The sequence below is a fragment of the Oncorhynchus nerka genome, linkage group LG11 (assembly GCF_034236695.1).
Source record: "Oncorhynchus nerka isolate Pitt River linkage group LG11, Oner_Uvic_2.0, whole genome shotgun sequence".
Classification (NCBI taxonomy): domain Eukaryota; kingdom Metazoa; phylum Chordata; class Actinopteri; order Salmoniformes; family Salmonidae; genus Oncorhynchus; species Oncorhynchus nerka.
In genome coordinates, this window is record NC_088406.1 from 4,646,070 (window position 1) to 4,652,069 (window position 6,000).

Here is a 6,000-nt window from a genome sequence, read left to right on the forward strand (position 1 = left end):
AACGTGACATGTGCTCATTGGACTCACTAGGACTCCCTCACTGTTGATTGATATATCTATATATCTGCTCCTCTGTGTTGTTCCCTGTATGTCTGTGTTGTTCCCAGTATGTCTGTGTTGTTCCCAGTATGTCTGTGTTGTTCCCTGTATGTCTGTGTTGTTCCCAGTATGTCTGTGTTGTTCCCTGTATGTCTGTGTTGTTCCCAGTATGTCTGTGTTGTTCCCTGTATGTCTGTGTTGTTCCCAGTATGTCTGTGTTGTTCCCAGTATGTCTGCTCCTCTGTGTTGTTCCCAGTATGTCTGCTCCTCTGTGTTGTTCCCAGTATGTCTACTCCTCTGTATTGTTCTCTGTATATCTGTGTTGTTCCCAGTATGTCTGTGTTGTTCCCAGTATGTCTGCTCCTCTGTGTTGTTCCCTGTATGTCTACTCCTCTGTATTGTTCTCTGTATATCTGTGTTGTTCCCAGTATGTCTGTGTTGTTCCCAGTATGTCTGCTCCTCTGTGTTGTTCCCAGTATGTCTGTGTTGTTCCCAGTATGTCTGCTCCTCTGTTGTTCCCTGTATGTCTACTCCTCTGTGTTGTTCCCTGTATATCTGTGTTGTTCCCAGTATGTCTGTGTTGTTCCCAGTATGTCTGCTCCTCTGTGTTGTTCCCAGTATGTCTGTGTTGTTCCCAGTATGTCTGCTCCTCTGTGTTGTTCCCTGTATGTCTACTCCTCTGTGTTGTTCCCTGTATATCTGTGTTGTTCCCAGTATGTCTGTGTTGTTCCCAGTATGTCTGCTCCTCTGTGTTGTTCCCAGTATGTCTGTGTTGTTCCCAGTATGTCTGCTCCTCTGTGTTGTTCCCAGTATGTCTGTGTTGTTCCCAGTATGTCTGTGTTGTTCCCAGTATGTCTGTGTTCCCAGTATGTCTGTGTTGTTCCCTGTATGTCTACTCCTCTGTGTTGTTCCCAGTATGTCTGTGTTGTTCCCAGTATGTCTGTGTTGTTCCCTGTATGTCTACTCCTCTGTGTTGTTCCCAGTATGTCTGTGTTGTTCCCAGTATGTCTACTCCTCTGTGTTGTTCCCTGTATGTCTGTGTTGTTCCCAGTATGTCTGTGTTGTTCCCTGTATGTCTGTGTTGTTCCCAGTATATCTGTGTTGTTCCCAGTATGTCTGCTCCTCTGTGTTGTTCCCTGTTCCTCTGTGTTGTTCCCTGTATATCTGTGTTGTTCCCTGTATGTCTGCTCCTCTGTGTTGTTCCCTGTATGTCTGCTCCTCTGTGTTGTTCCCAGTATGTCTGTGTTGTTCCCAGTATATCTGTGTTGTTCCCAGTATGTCTGCTCCTCTGTGTTGTTCCCTGTATGTCTGTGTTGTTCCCAGTATGTCTGTGTTGTTCCCAGTATGTCTGCTCCTCTGTGTTGTTCCCTGTATGTCTGTGTTGTTCCCAGTATGTCTGTGTTGTTCCCAGTATGTCTGTGTTGTTCCCAGTATGTCTGCTCCTCTGTGTTGTTCCCAGTATGTCTGCTCCTCTGTGTTGTTCCCTGTATATCTGTGTTGTTCCCAGTATGTCTGTGTTGTTCCCAGTATGTCTGCTCCTCTGTGTTGTTCCCTGTATGTCTGTGTTGTTCCCAGTATGTCTGTGTTGTTCCCTGTATGTCTGCTCCTCTGTGTTGTTCCCAGTATGTCTGCTCCTCTGTGTTGTTCCCAATATGTCTGCTCCTCTGTGTTGTTCCCAGTATGTCTGTGTTGTTCCCTGTATGTCTGTGTTGTTCCCAGTATGTCTGCTCCTCTGTGTTGTTCCCTGTATGTCTGTGTTGTTCCCAGTATGTCTGTGTTGTTCCCAGTATGTCTGTGTTGTTCCCAGTATGTCTGTGTTGTTCCCAGTATGTCTGCTCCTCTGTGTTGTTCCCAGTATGTCTGTGTTGTTCCCAGTATGTCTGTGTTGTTCCCTGTATGTCTGTGTTGTTCCCTGTATGTTTGTGTTGTTCCCAGTATGTCTGTGTTGTTCCCTGTATGTCTGTGTTGTTCCCAGTATGTCTGTGTTGTTCCCAGTATGTCTGTGTTGTTCCCTGTATGTCTGTGTTGTTCCCAGTATATCTGTGTTGTTCCCTGTATGTCTGCTCCTCTGTGTTGTTCCCAGTATGTCTGTGTTGTTCCCAGTATGTCTGTGTTGTTCCCTGTATATCTGTGTTGTTCCCAGTATGTCTGTGTTGTTCCCTGTATTGTTTGTCGTGTTTATGTCCAGACGCTGTTCCTGTTCCATGTCCGTCTGTATTGTTTGTCGTGTTTATGTCCAGACGCTGTTCCTGTTCCATGTCCGTCTGTATTAAATGGTTGATTCCTTGTACCTGCGTTGGGCCGCAGAATTACAAACTTCAGCTAACTTTAGCAACGCTAGCTACAAATCTATGTCAGTGATGGGGGAGGCATGTGATCACGTTTTTTTGTAAAGGCCAAATCACCTTTAAGTATAATCAAACCAAATATGAGTTGATTTCAGGTGATTTGGACAGTATTTTTTTTAGTGGTCATGAACTGTCAAAATTGTATATTTCGTGCTCACATGCACCCATCACTTCCATAGATGTTTAGTTGTAAAATAGTGAACGACTTCCTTTAAATTATCATTAAAATGACCATTTGCAATAATGGAGGAGTCAGAAACACGAGTCATGTTTAGTGTGATTATTTAATGTAATACAGGATAGCCTTAGGTATTATTTTCTACACATAAAAGAAAAAAAATAGTCATATCCAAATTAAATGGAACATCCTGATCCTTCTCTTTTTCTCAACTGTATTCTATTGAAGGTTTTTACTGTATTCTATTGAAGGTTGTTACTGTATTCTATTGAAGGTTGTTACTGTATTCTATTGAAGGTTTTACTGTATTCTATTGAAGGTTTACTGTATTCTATTGAAGGGTTTTCACTGTATTCTATTGAAGGTTGTTACTGTATTCTATTGAAGGTTTTTTACTGTATTCTATTGAAGGTTTTTGACTGTATTCTATTGAAGGTTGTTACTGTATTCTATTGAAGGTTTTTGACTGTATTCTATTGAAGGTTTTTGACTGTATTCTATTGAAGGTTTTTGACTGTATTCTATTGAAGGTTGTTACTGTATTGTAGTATTGTAATACTGTATTGAAGTCAAGTATTCTATTGAAGTATTTGACTGTGTATTTCTCCCTCTCGAGTCTCTAGACCATAGAAGAAGAAAAAGGTACGAGACAGGAGGACAAAGTATATATATATATATATATATATATATAGCCAGTAATATAAAAGCAAAGTGCTAAGTTAAAATACAGGCGTTACTACAAACAAGAAATTGAAATATTAAAGCTACACTATAAATATACAGCAGATTATGATGCTGTGTAACCATGGCAATCAGGTCTATAAAATAAAGCTAGAAGACACTCAAATATATGGCAGGAGCTGTAAGATAAAAACACCAAAAGTATAAGAATATGGAATTACAGCACAAATTATCCTGAAATCCAGGCCTGTTTTATGCCAACATTACAACATTCCACAAGGAGTACGAGGAGTGGAATGTTAGTACAAACAGACTGGTACCCAGGCTACAAATAATTCTGTGTACAGAACTAAAAATCGAAAATGTTTTGCTTTCAAAGAAAAATGTGGTAATATAGAATGCATGACACTTTCAAATCACGGCAAACATTGGGCGATCAACTACAGATGTAGTCTCTTAATTTGATCACTCTTTTGTTGCTGAGAATTTTCCTGCAAATTGCAAACGTTTTAAAAATGCTTCTAAAGTTTGTCATTTCCACTTTGAAATTTCAGACTCAAGTTGCCCTAACGAAAAATATATCAACCCCCCCCCCCCCAACGAAAAATATATCAACCCCCCACCCCCAACGAAAATATATCAACCCCCCAACGAAAAATATCAACCCCCAACGAAAAATATATCAACCCCCTAACGAAAAAAAAAAAAGTTCATTAATTAAATCCACATTTCCTGTGATTGGTCTAAAAATCACAATAGATCACATGACATGTCATGGACTCATCTTAATATTAGATTCATTTTGATGTCTGGAAACAGCTGACACTCATTTAAATCTAACAATGTATTTAGAAACAGCAGAATGCCCCTTTTAAAAAAAAAAATCAACCGCAAAGAAAAAACAAATACATTTTTGAACTTAATGTTTAACTAGTGTTTTAACACTTGAAAAAGTTTAAATATATTTTCCGTGCAGCTAACTAGAGGCTATGGGTTAACTGAATAGTTAATGTAGTGCATTATTAAATGCACTATCATCAAGTAACAATGCATTATCATCAAATAAAATACAATTGGCGATACAGAATTCTGTTTAACTGAAGAATAAATATAATCTATTCTTGAGTACGAGTTTGATTTTCATATTAGACAACATGAAAATGTGAAAACAAAGTAGCAGCAGGTAAAATGTTGAGAATCTATTTTAAACTAAAAATATAGATTCACAGTTCCATTGTAATAACATGTGTAAACAATCAGACAAATACATTAAGGGAATTGTTACGTTTAGTCATGAACACTGGTACATTATCTGAAATGAACACCCATCATTCATGAACACTGGTACATTATCTGAAATGAACATCATTCATGAACACTGGTACATTATCTGAAATGAACATCATTCATGAACACGGGTCCATTATCTGAAATGAACATCATTCATGAACACGGGTCCATTATCTGAAATGAACAGCCATCATTCATGAACACTGGTACATTATCTGAAATGAACATCATTCATGAACATTGCTACATTATCTGAAATGAACATCATTCATGAACATTGCTACATTATCTGAAATGAACATCATTCATGAACACTGGTACATTATCTGAAATGATCATTCATGAACATTGCTACATTATCTGAAATGAACATCATTCATGAACATTGCTACATTATCTGAAATGAACATCATTCATGAACATTGCTACATTATCTGAAATGAACATCATTCATGAACACTGGTACATTATCTGAAATGAACATCATTCATGAACATTGCTACATTATCTGAAATGAACATCCATCATTCATGAACATTGCTACATTATCTGAAATGAACATCCATCATTCATGAACACTGGTCCATTATCTGAAATGAACATCCATCATTCATGAACACTGGTCCATTATCTAAAATGAACAGCCATCATTCATGAACACTGGTACATTATCTGAAATGAACATCATTCATGAACATTGCTACATTATCTGAAATGAACATCATTCATGAACACTGGTACATTATCTGAAATGAACACCCATCATTCATGAACACTGGTACATTATCTGAAATGAACATCATTCATGAACATTGGTACATTATCTGAAATGAACATCATTCATGAACATTGCTACATTATCTGAAATGAACATCATTCATGAACACTGGTCCATTATCTGAAATGAACACCCATCATTCATAAACACTGGTCCATTATCTGAAATGAACACCCATCATTCATGAACACTGGTCCATTATCTGAAATGAACACCCATCATTCATGAACACTGGTCCATTATCTGAAATGAACATCATTCATGAACACTGGTCCATTATCTGAAATGAACATCATTCATGAACACTGGTCCATTATCTGAAATGAACATCATTCATGAACACTGGTCCATTATCTGAAATGAACATCATTCATGAACACTGGTTCATTTCAGATAATGGACATCATTCATAAGACAAAAGCAGACAAAAACAATACTTCAGCATCGTCCCTATTGTCTATAATAGCGCACTACCTTTTGACCAGAGCCCATAGGGGCTCATAGGGCTGTGGTCAAAAGTAGAGAGCACAGACTACATGGAAGATAGCGTGGGATACACACACACACACACACACACACACACACACGACTGCTTTCTTTATCATGCAGCTCTGCATTGTATTCAGGCGTGTCAAACTACTACATACACCGTTTGACACTTGAGTAAATTGAGCCGAGAGACAAAA